Raw genomic sequence first — 15047 nt, forward strand, 5'->3', positions numbered from 1 at the left:
ATGAGCTCTGGGGGTACTGGTTAGTTCATATTGTTGTTCCACCTATAGGGTTGCAGACCCTTCAGCTCCTTGGGTACTTTCTCTAGGACAGATTTTCATATAGACAAAGCTAGACAGTATTTTTATCTTCCTCAGGTGACCATTATGTTTTTCCAGAGCATGCCTGTAACGCCAGCTGCTAAAGCAGAGGGACTACAAGTTCCCGGTCAGCAATGAGTCACTGCAATGAACATTTGCAAGTGAAGGTGTATGGCTTCGACGAGATGTTTTCTGTTTGTTCTGTTTTATCTATGTGTGGATGTGTGTTATTTTAGGGGGGGAAGTAGCAAGGGCAGAGGGCTGATATGAGGGGACGGAGATGAGTGGGACTGGGGTATATAATGTGAAACTCACAAAACAAGATAAAAACAAACAAGCAAACAAACAAAGAAACAAAAACCTCCAAAAAAACAAGTTTCAGGTCAGCATGAGCTACATAATGAGACACCTGTTTTCATTTTGACATTTTTATTTTACTTCTTTGCCCAAAGGTATGTGCCACCATACCTGGAATAATAATAATAATAATAATTAATAAAGGAGAAGAGGGCTAGGAAGATAGCTGAGTGGTTAAGAGCACAAGTTGTTCTGCCAGAGAGGTTGATTCAAGTCCCCCATCCACATAAGAAACTGCAGTTTTAGGGGATCACATGCCCCTCTTCTGGTCTCCATGGGCACAGCAACGCACAGACATCTATGCAGTTAAAACATTATACATATAAAATAAAAATTCTTTTAATTTATGAAAAAATAACTAGGCTCTGCAGAATATTCCACTGTTTCTAAAACAATTTTAAAAAGTTCTAACTCTGCCCCTAGAGGTGTGCAGGCTTGACTGCTGTGTCACATGTGCATGAGTAGTGGCAGAGAGGAGAGGCTATGTCTACTCTGTGTTCTGACCTGTGGACATCTGAATGATCAGTAGCCTAACATTTCCTGAAAACACTGAGCCTGAGATGACCATCCTGTGCCAGGAGGACATGAACAGGGAGCTTGCCTGAGATGACCACTAATCCAGTGCTGGGCAGGCCTTGGGAGGGCAGGCCATATCCAAGATAATCCCTGCCTGTTACCAGTACATGAGCAGGGCATAGCTCTTCTGAGATAAGCCCAATCTCTCAGAGACCCCAAGCACCACCAAGAGGAGCAAGTAGGTGGTGGAGAAATGGAAGAGAAAGAGAAACAGAAGGATGTGGGCACAAAGGAGACAGGCAGAACTGGAGACTGGCGGGTGTGAGGAACAGCCTGCCATTGAGTAGCTGGTGAGACCATAGTGGTGGCCAGGCTGATGTCTGAAGGCTGGGCAGAACTGGCCACACCCCTCATCTGGGTATCACAGGAGAGTCGGCTCTTGGGGCATGGGAACAGGAGAGCTGAGCCTGTCTCTAGTCAGCTGTAGTACTGGGGAGAGCAGGCTCTAAGCATTTTGGGAGCTGGAGGTGGGCTGACTCAGGAGATGAGCATGGGAGGACTGGCCTGGCCACTGGTCTCCCATGTGATGGCATGGACAAAGGAGAGACACCCTCCTACCATCTCAACCCTTACCACCCGCAGCAGGTGGGAGCTGGCCCTGCCCTCACCAGCTGTAGCACTTGAAAGAGCAAGCCCTGCCCCTTGCCTGAGCAGTACAGAGAGTTGAGCCTGGTATGTTTGGGAGGAGCAAAGGCAAGCTGGTCAGGGGGCATGATTGTAGGAGAGCTAGCTCCACCACTTGTCTGCAGTGTGGTGACATGGGCAAGGGAGAGATGGCCCTCACCCCTTGCCACCTAAGGTTGTTCATTAGGAGAGTTCATCAGAGCAGGAGAGCTGTCCCTGTCCTCCACCTACTGCAGCACTGGGAAGAGCACTGGAGAGGTGCAGTCTCTGCACCTTGCCTCAGTAGCACAGGAGAGCTGGGCCTGGGATGTGGAGATTATAGGTGAACTGGCCCTGAGGGTAGGAGAGCAGGAGAACCAGCCCTACTGCTTGTCTGCTTGGTGGTGCTGCAGATGAGGGAAGAGATGCCTCTCCCCCCCTCCATCATCCCTTGCATCATATGGCAAAAGGGAGAACTGGCCATGGCCCTCATGGACTGTAATATTCACGAATGGGCCCTGTACCTCACCTGGGCAGCAGGGTAGAGCTGGTTCTGGTTGGGGGAGGGGACACGTTGGTGAGCCTGCCTGCAGGGGAGCAGGTAGGCTGGCCAGTGCAGACACCTCTCGGATCCAGGTCCAGTGCTTTGAGTTGGCCCACCCCAACATCTACCACACTGAGTAACTGCTGGAGTGTATGAAGGGACCGGCCCTACAGACCCAAAACTACAGGATCTCCATGATACAGGACAACAAACAACAGCATATGCTTGAGGACTCCTCTCTGAAGAGTCTCAGTGAGACTCTAGTATTGATAGCCTAGCAGAAGCCAAAGGCCTTGTACCAGACCAACGAGTCACTGCAAAAAGTCATTCTGTGAGAAAAGAAATATGGATAAAAGGGTATACTGTAGGACACACACTGTAGCTTCCACACATATTTTTTTCTCTGTTGAGGGGTAGGCTGCAAGGACAGAGGGTGGGTACAAGGAGAGGGAGAGAGGAGCGGACTGGGGTGCACAATGTGAATGAGATTCACAAAGAACTAAGAAAAAGCTCTTGAAGCTGGGGCGTAGTAGCCCACACCTTTAATCCCAGCACTCAGGAGGCAGAGGCAGGTGGATTTCTGAGTTCGAGGCCAGCCTGGTCTACAAAGTGAGTTCCAGGACAGCCAGGGCTATACAGAGAAACCCTGTCTCAAAAAACCAAAACCAAAAAAAAACAAAAGCTTTTGAAAAGTTCTAGAAGTGATCTGAATGGTGGAGGTATCACTGGGGTAACCGCACAGCTTCGGAAAGCGACTACTTTACAAAGTGACAGCGCCACTTACGGATTCTGCTATGTTCTGGAAGAGAGTCATTTTTATGATTGTATCTTTCTGTATTTTATTTATTTCATCTTTCTTTTTTCTTTGAGACATGGTCTCACCATGTAGCTCTAGCTGATGTGAAGCTCACTACAGAGACCAGGTTGTCCTCAAACTCACAGATATCCACCTGCCTCTGCTTCACGAGTGCTGGGATTAAAGTTGTGCACCAACACCACACCAGGCTGCTGTCATAGTTCTTTGTACAAAGTGTGTGTGTCCCAAACATTTATTTAAATTTATTCTTCTAGTAACTAATGACAAAAATCATTAAAGTAGAAATATGGGACTGGAGAGAGCCCAGAGGTTAAGAGCACTGGCTTTTCTTCCAGAGGTCCTGAGTTCAATTCCAAGCAAACACATGATGGTTCACAACCATCTGTAATGAGATATAATGCCCTCTTCTGGTGTGTCTGAAGAGAGCTACAGTGTACTCATGTAAGTAAATAATAATAATAAATGTAAAAAATAAAATAAGAAATAAGGTGAAAATACTTAGGTTTTTAAATATTTTTAAGAAATTAATATTTTAGAAGATGATTTTTAAAATCATTTGAGTTTTCATACCTTGCTCTAATTTTCAATTCACAAATTCTCCATACCTTCTAAATTATATTTCTCAATTCACTCTAGCCTATCACTTACTCACTGCTACCAAGTATCCTCACGTTCACTCTTTACTCTCAGAGTCTATCCCTCACAAGGCAGGCAGTAACTTTAGAAATATCACATGCTTTTGGTTCCCTTTATAAAAGCCTTTCAAGGGGTTTGGGATGAAGCCCAATGACACCTCAGTCCCGGCTGCTCCTCTGTCCAGAGGCATGTCCTTTTCATCTTTCTCTAAGCTTTATGTACATCATTCTTTAGTTTTTCTACCCCTTAAACATTTACTTGTGAGCTTCCCAAAAAGGCTTTCTGCTTAGTGATTAACCATTCCCTTCCTCTAGAACCAAGGGCGGTCCTGGGTCATAGGAATTTTCAGTGTTACAGTCAGAGGCCTCAGGGCAAACTAGGATGCGCTGATCACCTTACTCCTCTACCCCAATGCTATCCAGTAAGCACCCATCCTAAGGTGTGGCCTAACTGCCACATTCCCCAGGAAACTACCAACCTCAGCCATGGCATTAGTTTTCTTCTTACTTAATACTACAGTGAATGAATATTTCTTCCCTTACTACTTATAAGTCCCACAAGCAGAGACCCAGTGAGTCATGTGATTAACCAGACTGTTCACTCAGACTCAGGCCTTCAGCCCCTGCAGGTAATGGATAGTGTCTGCTGCTGGGCAGGCCAGATGGCTCAGCACGTGACAGCACCTGTTTAACAAGCCTGACAACTCCCAAGACCCACATGGTAGGAGAGCACCGTGGCTTGTGTACCCTTAAGCATACAAGGTTAGACACACACACACACACACACACACACACACACATACACAGAGTAAAAAAAATTTAATTGCCTATAAAGTGAATATGTATGAAAGGATTTTTATGTTCAACAGTATTAGAGTTGAATAAAGGGCTTTTTTGTTCTTTAGAATGACAAAGACCCAAATATTAAAAGACATATCACTATTATTTAAGATAATATTCTAGAAAACCAAGACAATTAAAAAAAAAGTGATTTTCTTGATCTTACAGACAGACATCAGAAGCCTCACACGTTCACCACTTCATGTTCAAGACAAAACCCAGGATTTTAACGCTCTGGGTTTGCTGGATGTTACCTTACTCATCCAAGTAGCCAGCAGCGGCAGGTGGGATTTAAGTAAGAAGAACAAGTATGATCTAGCTCATGAGACAGTAAGGTCAGAAGGCACATGGTGGTGGCAGGTGGTAGAAAATAAGGCTACATCTGCAGTTCCTGGGCAATAGGAAGAAACACCTTCAAGTTTGTAAGGGGTTAGTTTTAATAGTGTTTTATTCTGACAATAATAAAAGCAGTATAAGGTCATTCATTATAAAAACCTCAAACACTGTAATATGGTCTTACAGACCACACCCATGTTCTGGGGCAAGTCTTCCTGAACACCCCTTTCTCTTAATTCTCTCTTAGGCCTATTTAAGCTGTCTAAAAATAACCCTTCAATCCAGAATAAAGTCTGAAATAAAAATAAAGAATACTCATTATCCTACTTTCCAGAAATAACCCTTTTAATATTTTCACACTAGAAGTTAAATGACACTACTTAAGAATAAAGATTCTTGATTGGTTGATTGATTGATTCATTCATTCAAATATTTACTTAAGCTGGGCACAGTGTCTTTAATAATCAGCACTTGGGAGGCAGAAGCAGGTGGGTCTTACTGAGTTCAAGGTCAGTTACTGGTTTATAAGCTTTAGAAGAGTTCCAGACTAGACAGAGTTACATGGTGAGACTGTTTGAAAAACAACAAAACACTAATGTATTTATTTAGTGTACAAGTTTGCTCGATGTTAGGGTGAAGATTTAGTTTTGGTTTTGAGCACAGACCATGGAAAAATAGCAGCATGCTGCACCATGGCAAGGCTAACAGGGGCCAGTGAACACGGTGGGGAAAAGGCTCCTGATTGTACATACATTAGCCAGAAGTCACACCTTGCTTTTAAAAATAAAGAAGGAAAGTTCCAGGTATGCAGAGGAAACAGCAAGTGTAGATAAATTCTGTGACCCGCACTGTGATACTGTCTTTCCTCCTTGGCCTCCATCCAAGCTCCATCCTCTCAGAATAAAACATGACCAACAAAGACGTTAAGTGAGAACACGTAAGTAACAAAGATTACTAAAAACTAAAAAATGAACAAACACTTTGAAACCTGGCTTTCCTTAAGTTTGGTCAAACTCTAAATGGCAACTCAAATATAGGAAAGGGGAAAACCCAACACACACAGAGGTGGAAGAGGCAGTAAATACCTAAGCACAGCTTCGTGCAATAGCAGAGAGGAGCAAATTGGGACAGCATGACTCTCTCCAATCAAAGGAATGCCACACAGTCTAACAAAGTATTGTTTAACAGAGAATGAAGGTCAAGTCTGAGTTAACTAAGTAGCAACATGTCTGTCTCCTTTCTTTTGAGACTAGAACTCCCAATGTGTCATCTCAGCCTCTGGCATGCTGGGATTACAGGTTTGTGCTACCACTCCTGGAGTATACTGTATCTTAAAAATCCAGAATAAGCTGGAGAGATGGCTCTATGGTTCAAGTGCTGGGCATGTTAGCATGAGGACCAGAGTCCAGATCCCTAGAACACGTTTGTATAAATGACAGGTGAGGTGCTGACTTGCTGGAAATCCCAGATCCTAAGAAGGTGGACACACTGGGAGACCCCAGAAACAAGCTAGTTTACTAGACTAGCCCCACTGGCAAGCTGAGGGGTTCAGCTAGAGACACTGACTCAACCGATAAGGAATCAAGGAAAACACCCCATGTCAACTTGGGACTTCCAAACACATGCAAGTACATATGTGCCCATGAGTGTTAGTGTTGTGTCTCTGTCCCTGTCTCTCTCTGACACACACATATACACAAACCAAACATGGCAGGGAATGTAACTCAGTGGTCAGAATGTGTTTCACATATGCTGTCTTGGGTTGGGTAAGGGGAGCAATCTAGTAAAAACAATCATCAAATCTGGAAAGTCACAAGTTTTAGAGAAAAAAAGATTGCTTAAAGAGTTAGTCTATTTTATTTTAATGTATATGTATTATTTCACTGTATGAGTGAACACGTAGATGAAGTGCCCACTGAGTCCAGAAGAGGGTTTTACATCTGGATGAGGGTTTTGGGAACCAAACTTTAGGTCTTCTGAAAGAGCAACAAGCACTCTTTGGATTTCTGAGTCTGAGGCCAGCCTGGTCTACAGAGTGAGTTCCAGGACAGTCAGGGATGCACAGAGAAACCCTGTCACAGGGAAAACAAAACAAAACAAAAAAAACCCTGCTCTTCCAGAGGACCAGGTTTCAATTTACATAGCAGCTCACAACTGTCTGGAACTTCAAGATCTGACACCCTCATATAGACATACATGCAGGCAAAACACCAATGTGCATAAAATAAAAATAAATAAGCTGTTAAAAAAAAACCCCATCTCCAAAAAAGAAAAAGTAAAAAAAAGAAGGTAACTTCATAGAACATGGGTTCAATAAAATTTTAAAAATTATCTTTTACAACATTTTTTTTTTTCCCGAGACAGGGTTTCTCTGTATAGCTCTGGCTGTCCTGGAACTCACTCTGTAGACCAGGCTGGCCTCGAACTCAGAAATCCCGCCTCTGCCTCCTGAGTGCTGGGATTAAAGTCATGTGTCACCACCACCTGGCTAAAATGTATTTTTTAAATACCCATTTCAGAATAAAACAAAAACCACAGCAGGTTATTCTTGAGAATATGTAACCAAGGCCAGGTTCCAACTCTCTATCCTTCTGCCTCAGCCCCCCAAGTGCTGGGATTACAGGCATGTGTGCTACCCAACAGACTACATGCAACTTAAAAGAGAGAACAAAACCAAAATGCAAGAAAGACAAAGCTTAATAATATATTGAGTGAAAAAGGAACAGACAAGATTTTAAAACACAATCCAAGACAGAACAGAGCAAAATAGCACATACCTATAATGCTACTTATCCCAGCACTAGGAGGGTGGAGAGGCCAGGCCAGTAGGATCAAGAGTTCAAACTCATCCTCAGCTACATAGGGAGTTCTAGGTCAGCTTGGGCTGCATGAGACTCAAGAAGAAAATATGTGGACCACCAAACAGACAGCATACACCAGCTGATATGAGATTCCCTAACACACATACAGGAGAGGATTCCAGGTCTGTGTTCATTCAGAGATAAAGCACCTAACCCTCAAGAGACTGGAGGCCCCAGGGAACTTGGAGGTCAAGTGGGGTGGGGAGAAGGTATGGGATGTGGAGCAGTCGGAGGGTGGATGGGGAGGGGCAGGGAATGGAATATGGAGTGTAAAAAATGAATTACAGATAAAATTAAATTTAAAAAAAAGAAGAAGAAACTATGTGAGACTGGTGAGGTAGGTAAAGGTGCCTGATGCAAGCCTCACAACCTGAGTTCATCCACTGCACCCACACGGGAAGAACCAGATTCTGCAAGGTGCCCTCTGATGCACCTGTACCCCTACCACAGAAACAAATACCAAAAATAAGCATAGATGCAAAAATACTAAATAGGACAATTATTTTACTGATAACATATGATCTATAAAAAAGATCTCAAAAAATGCAGAACCTACTTGTCACCCAACAATACTACACCAGAGCCCATCATAAAGTCAGCAGTTAGGCAAGTGAGGAGACAAGCCACAGACCAGTAGAAATAGCCACAAAAAAGTTCCTGATTAAAAGTCTATTACATGAAACACATACAAAGAACCCATTACCCAGTAACAGGAAAACGAACAACTCTATTAAGAATAGACAAAATAGCTCATGAGACACCCTATCAAAGATGACATACAAATGGCACAGCAGCAAATGAAAAGATGTTCAACATTACATATCACTGTGAGATTTTAAGAAACAACGACCAAGCGCATACTGCTACTACATGTTTTAGAAAAGATAAAATCTACATGCTTGCAAGGATGTGGAACTCAAGAAAATACAGCTTTGAAAACTGTACTCAAGTTTCTCATGAAACTAAATGTATCACTGCCACAATCTAGCTCCTTAATTTAACCCCCTCATTTGAAGAGTTAAGACCTCATGAGAAGACATTCAATGTCGCTAGTAGTTACGACAATGAGATATGTCATACACAGTAAGATGGCCACTATGAAAAAACTTAAACACAGCCAGAGGTGGCTGTGGTGGTGATGCACACCTTTAGTCCCAGCACCCAGGAGGCAGAGGCAGACGGATCTCTAAGTTCGAAGCCAGCCTGGTCTACAGAGTTCCAGGACAGCCAGGGCTACACACAGAAACCCTGTCTCCAAAACAAAAAATTTTTAAAATCCTCTTGGTAGGGAAGATGGGTTCAGGGTGTGTGTTTGTGTTTACAGGTACCCACTGCCAAGCCTGACAACCTGACTCAATACAACCCACATGGAAAGAAGAGAGTCCCGTAAGTTGTCCTCTGACCTTCACATGTCCCTCCCCACAATGTACATGCAATATTTTTTAATTTTAATAATAAAAAACATTTAATCATCTTAGAAGAAGCACATAAACATGCCTATGTGCAGATACATGGGAAACTCATTAAAGGCTCTCAAGGCTCAGAATCATAATCATATGAGCACAGATGAGAGTACCATATAATAGAGTTGCTCGTAACTTAGAAAGATGAGGTGTCACCCTATTATGCACATGGAAATCAATATACAAGTGTTCTTTTTTTTTCTTCCAATTTTAAAATCAAGATAAACAGGTCATAGTAGCTCAACCTATAATCATAGTACTTGGATGGCTCAGAAAAGGGGATCACCATGAGTTCAAGGCCAGCCAGGCTACATACATACTCACTGTCTCAGGAACACCAAACAAAAGAATTAAAATCAAGGAAAAAAAAAATCACACCCTAAACAGAGGCTTACTTCTAACTTCTTACTAAATAAAATAACAATGGGGAGCTGGAGAGATGGGTCAGCAATTAAAAGCACTGAGTGCTCCTCCAAAGGCCCCCATCACTCATGTGGCATCTCACAACTGTCTGCAAAGCTAGGCCCAGAGGACCCACTGCCCTCTCTGGCCTCTGAGGGAACCAAGTACATAGGGGGCACACAGACAGACAGATAGCAGGGAACACTAAGACACATAAAATGAAATTAAGAAAAATGTTTAATTGTTAACAATGGCTAGGGGTGGATACATCAGATGAATGGAGTTTGGGAGGAAATAGCAATTTTCACCTTTTACTCTAAATAATCAAGTTACTTGAACCTTTATGTACTATTTTCAGAATCTATTTTTAAGATAAGAAAATCTATTCTATGTTGTTATGGTGGTTACTGCTGACAACTGAGACTAAAGTAATTTTTGTACTGCTTAATAGTGTCTATTATTTTAACATTTTTTTGTGGTTTTGTTTTTGTTTTTAAGATTTATTTGGGGCTGGAGAGATGACTCAGTGGTCCTGAGTGGACCAGGCTGGCCTTGAACTCAGAGATCAATTAGAAGAGCCAACATTCAAACTCAGGTCTCCAACTCCTGGGACACACAGAGTTAAGTTTCACTACACAAGACAGGAAAGAACTTTACAATACTGAATGAATGTCCAGGCTAATTACCAAACCAGGAAGTGCACACCTTTAGTCCCAGCACTCAGGAGGCAGACACAAGTGAATCTCTAAGTTCGAGGCCAGGCCAGCCTGGTTTACAGAGTGAATTCCAGGACAGCCAGGACTACACAGAGAAACCCTGTCTCAAACAAACAAACAAAAAAGAAAGAAAAGAAACAAGAAAGAAAGGAAATGAAGCAGTGAGACTAATTTTGATCACAGAAAACAGTATTTCATGATTATAATTAAGGGGCATTTTTACCTTCTCTCTGCTCTTACAGAGGCAGGCAGGAGGTGGCTCAGTTGGGCACCCAGCACCCTTGGCAGCTCACAACTGCCTGTAACACCTGTCCCAGGAACCTGACACCCTGTACAGTCTTCATAGGCACCCACGTGGTACATATACACACATGCAGGCAAAACACACTTATACATTAAAAAAAAAAAAAGTCCTTACAAATTAGGAATTTCACCTAGGAGAACTCTGAAGCAGTTAGCAAGTAACAGCTTCCCTCTAACCAGACAACAATCAGTTAACTCTGTAACTAGATGCGCTGGAGGAGAGGAAAACCTGATCTAGTCTCAAGATTGGAGCACAGTCCAATTTGAACCAAATCCAGAAAACGGAAAGAACCGTCTACTGAACATTATCACTGTAATAACCAATACTGATGAAGATAGTATGGATTCAGCCATAGCTACTTGTTTGATACTTGACAACTTATTCACGCTCCTGCCTTTTGTGAAAGTGTAATTCAGAGTTTATCTTTAGCTAACCAGAACAAGTTTTAAGTTTCCTCATTTAAAACCTGTAAAACTAGCCTTCATCATGTCTACTTGGAAACTTGCCTATCATAAAGATCAAAGAAACATGAGAACCTTTTATCAGACATATATCAACTAAAAACTCTCACTTCGTGAATTTAGGTTTCAGGGCTGGGATCACAAAGCCCAGAAGAATTAATCTCTTTCTCTCAAAAGGTAAATTTGGAATCAAGGCCCCAAGATAAGTTAAATACTCAAGAATTCTCTTTTTAAAAACATGTCTGCTTGCCCAGCACAATGGTAATCTCACTGACTAGCATTCTGATGCAGATCTTAAGTCCAGAAGTTTGAAACAAACCTGGGTATCATAGAAAGAGCCAGTCTCCAAAGAAATATAATCAAACACCTGCTTTTGGAAAAAAATTAGACATTCCGCAGGCACAGGTTTGCACTCCCAGCTACTAGGGAGGTTGAGAAGAAAGAACACCAGTTCAAGGGTTACCGATAGGGAAGGGATTCAATGCCAGCCTGGGAAACTGAGAGAGACTGTCTGAAAAGTGAAGAGAAGGCTGGGGTTGAAACTCAGTGATGGAACACTTGCCTAGCATCACAGGGAGATCTGTGGTTCAATCCAGTACAAGGGGTTAAAAAAGAGAAAGAAATAGCAGAAACTAACTTCAAGGTACTTTTTCATTCCCTGACATTTCTACACCTAAATCACTAGTGTCAAGACAACTCATAAACCTAAGAACAAACCATGGTACCAAAGGATGGCAGTACTTGATTTTCCCCCACAGCCTGGTAGAGGGAAAGGTAATAACAGACTAGTGAAAACAAGAACAAAACATTTTTAATTTAGGGTAACCTCTTATACCAAAACCCAAAAGTTTATCTATCTAAGCAACAATATAAAATTCAGTTTCCCTGATGTAAATGTACAATAGTGTTCCTGGCTAATTAATCTCTAGAAAGATCTAAAAACAGAGGCTACCAAATATGTTGGCTAACACGTGTAATCCCAGCACATAAGGCAGAGACAGGAAGAGTGTCACAACAGCCTAAGCCGGAATGAGGCCCTGTCTAGGAAAGGCAGAGAATGGGTGTAAAAGTATAGGAAAAAGGCTTCCTTCTCTCTCTCACACACACACACACTAACTGGGGGAGAGACAAGCAAGAATGTTCTACAAATGCCACAGAGCTTCTGGCAAAGTTGACATGCCCTAACCTGTTTTAAAAATTACTATTCACTGCCTTCATCCTAACCTAATTTTATTCATACTATTCTTTTGGATAGCTCTACAAAAAAAAAAAAAAAAAAAAAAGCAAATTCTTGTGTATTTATTTCAATATCCTGCCTACTTATAAGATCGGAAGAGTCGAACACAGCAGGGGAAAAACGTGACGTGCACAACCTTCATCCAAAACACAGCTCGTCGTTGTCTAATTTTGGGCCTAACCGGTTTGGCTGTCTTGTTTTTAAAAGGTTAGAAACGAAAAGCTAGAAAATCTACAGGTCACTTGTAAAGAAGAACCTGGCGGCTATCGATGGGAGTTGGTGATTTGTCACAGAGGAAACAAATCCCACTTCCACTCTACCTAGTTCTACTAAGACAGGGGATGGAGAGAACCTCTCTCCCATAAAGCCACAATGGCAATTATTCAACACACTTCTGTCTTGGGCGACTTGATCTAGAACCAATCAAAAGGTTGAGTTCACTCTAAGTTATTTGCAGAAACTTTTTTTTTTTTTTTTTTTGGTGAGTGAGGGCGCGCGTGTTTCAGACAGCCAAACATGGTGAAAAGCCAACCTCAGCCCAAGATAACCTTAAGAAGCAAAGATTCACCTCCTGGCTGAAGATCAAGCAAAAACTGTAAGATCCTTAAGTTCTGTTCTTAAACGCAGGCTCCCAGAGCCCGGCAAAAACTTTTTCCTAATGTGGAGAAGGAGGAAGAGTTTACAGACTGAACTTAAGGAGCTCGCGACAGGATTCCCGAGCGACGAGGCTGCAGAGAACGCAGCTGGTAAAGGAGGGAACATCCAGGAACAAACCCGAGTCGTCCGGTGCAGCACCGGCGGGAGAGAAGGGCAAGGGCGGCCGGAGTGGCCAGGGTCCCCACAGCCCAGCAAGCTTCCTCTCTGGCCGAAGCTGAGAGCCAGGGCGCAGACAATGAGCCACCGCCCGGAGCCGCGGGCCCGCCCGCAGGTGCTGGCGTCCCGGGCCGCTGGGCCCAGGCCGCGGAGGCGGGAGGAGGGCGGCGGCTCGGCCCGGCCCGGCCCGGCCCGGCCCGGCCCGGGAGAGCGGCGTCCGCACTTACCAGGGAGGAAAGGTCTCCGCCCGACCCAGGGCGGGCTGCCGGGCCGACGCGGGCGAGCACTGCGCTGGGGAGCAGACAGGGAGGAAGGCAGGGCGGAGGGGAGCGGCGCGGGGCGCGGCCGTCGCTACCGAGACCGTGAGGCGCAGAACCCCTTGGGCCAGGGAGGGGAGGGCAGGAGCCTTCGGCAATGGCGACGGCCCGGGCCGGAGGGGAAGCGGAACAACCGCTGCCGCTGCGCGTGGCCACAACCCTGGGGGAGGGCGGCGGCGGGGGCGCGGGGCGGGGCCGTAAGACAGCCCCGCCCTGAAAGTGGCGTCATGACCCGAGGGGCGGGCTTTCACAGGGTGGCTGGGAACCGTAGTCTAGTCATCTGCTGGGGAGACTCAGGATAGTGGGCATTACAGAGAAAACCGGTCCCTCATTTAATTCAGCATTCTGCATTGTCTGCAGTTACGTTTTACCTACTGACGATGTTGACGGACAACAACTGATCCAAACATACTTGTGTATACAGGGTCTTTGTTTCTGAGAATTTATCCTTTCACCAATTGGCGTTTTGGGGAGAGGGGTGGGATTTCGAGACAGGGTTTCTTGGTCTTGGCTATCCTGAAACTCACTCTGTAGTCCAGGGTGACTTTGAACTAGAGATCCTCCTGCTTCTGCCTCATGAGTGCTGGGAACCACTGCCCAGCTCACTTGGTTTTTATTTTTTTTTAACCTACAAGTTTAACCAGATTATGCTGCTAAATTAGGTCCTCCCTCTTTGCAAACAAATTTTTTTTTTTTTTTTCCGAGACAGGGTTTCTCTGTGTAGCCCTGGCTGTCCTGGAACTCACTTTGTAGACCAGGAAAAAAATTTTAATTTTCTGTATTTTATCAATGGAGGAGTTAATCAATGTATTCTTATCCCACAACTATGTCAATATCTAATATCTACAAAAGACCATTTAGGGACCAGAGATTCAAGAACAGAAGAGATGCTTCACCTAGTCTTTGTAAAGGTTAAAAATATGAAAACATAATAATCAAAACACTCTATTCCAGAGAACCTGTTCGATTCCCAGTAACCACATAGTAGCTCACAACCATCTGTAACTCCTGTTTCAGGAGATCCGATGCCTTCCTGGGTACCCGACACATGTGATGCACATATATTCATGCAGGCAAAACAGTCAAGACACATAGATAAGCTAGAAACGGTCTTAATGCAGTTTGAGTCTCCATAGGATAGAATAAGCAGTAGCACCTAGTTTTCTAGCTGACTAGGTTTTGCTCTGCTTTGGTTTTATTTTTAAGTCTTCCTTTCTCTTTCTCGTGTACACATACAACGATTCAGAAGTCAGTTCACTCCTGCCACTTTGGAGGATCCAGGAATCTAACTCAGGCAGAGAGTCAGGCCTGTGCCCAGGTGCCTGTACTGACATGTCATCTCAGTCCCCAGGCCTTCTTTCTTTTGAGCTTCAGAATACGAAAGAGGCAGTGCTAAGGCCTGGTAAGACCCCAGAGCAGTGGCTCTCAGCCTTCCTGATGCTGCAACCCTTCAATGTAGTTCCTCAGTGGTGGGCCCCATCCTAAAAGTTATTCTCACTGCTGCTTCCTAACTGTACTTTGCTACTGCTAAGAATCGTAAAGCAAATAACTGGGGTCATTCCAATCGTCTTTGGGAGTCGTGACCCCCAAGTTGAGAACCACTGCTCTAAAGACCAAGACAAGAAATCAGTTCCCAGCTGGGCGTGGTGGCGCATACCTTTAATCCCAGCATTTAGGAGGCAGAGGC

The 15047-nt window shown here is 44.0% G+C and overlaps 1 protein-coding gene and 1 non-coding gene across 2 annotated transcripts in view; one reads left to right on the forward strand and one right to left on the reverse strand.

The window, feature by feature from the left end:
• The window catches only part of Pak2 (p21 (RAC1) activated kinase 2), a 64063-nt gene extending 50538 nt beyond the window's left edge, over positions 1 to 13525 (reverse strand). Inside the window, exon 1 of the mRNA XM_021209232.1 lies at positions 13271 to 13525. The gene's annotated coding sequence lies outside the window, so the exon portion shown is untranslated. The remainder of the gene's footprint in view (positions 1 to 13270) is intronic.
• LOC115065136 lies at positions 848 to 973 on the forward strand. Its single transcript, XR_003844938.1, has one exon. It is a non-coding gene; the product is annotated as a small nucleolar RNA SNORA17 (small nucleolar RNA).
• Positions 13526 to 15047: the final 1522 nt, after the last annotated feature.

This window comes from Mus pahari, chromosome 12 (genome assembly GCF_900095145.1).
Source record: "Mus pahari chromosome 12, PAHARI_EIJ_v1.1, whole genome shotgun sequence".
Lineage (NCBI taxonomy): Eukaryota > Metazoa > Chordata > Mammalia > Rodentia > Muridae > Mus > Mus pahari.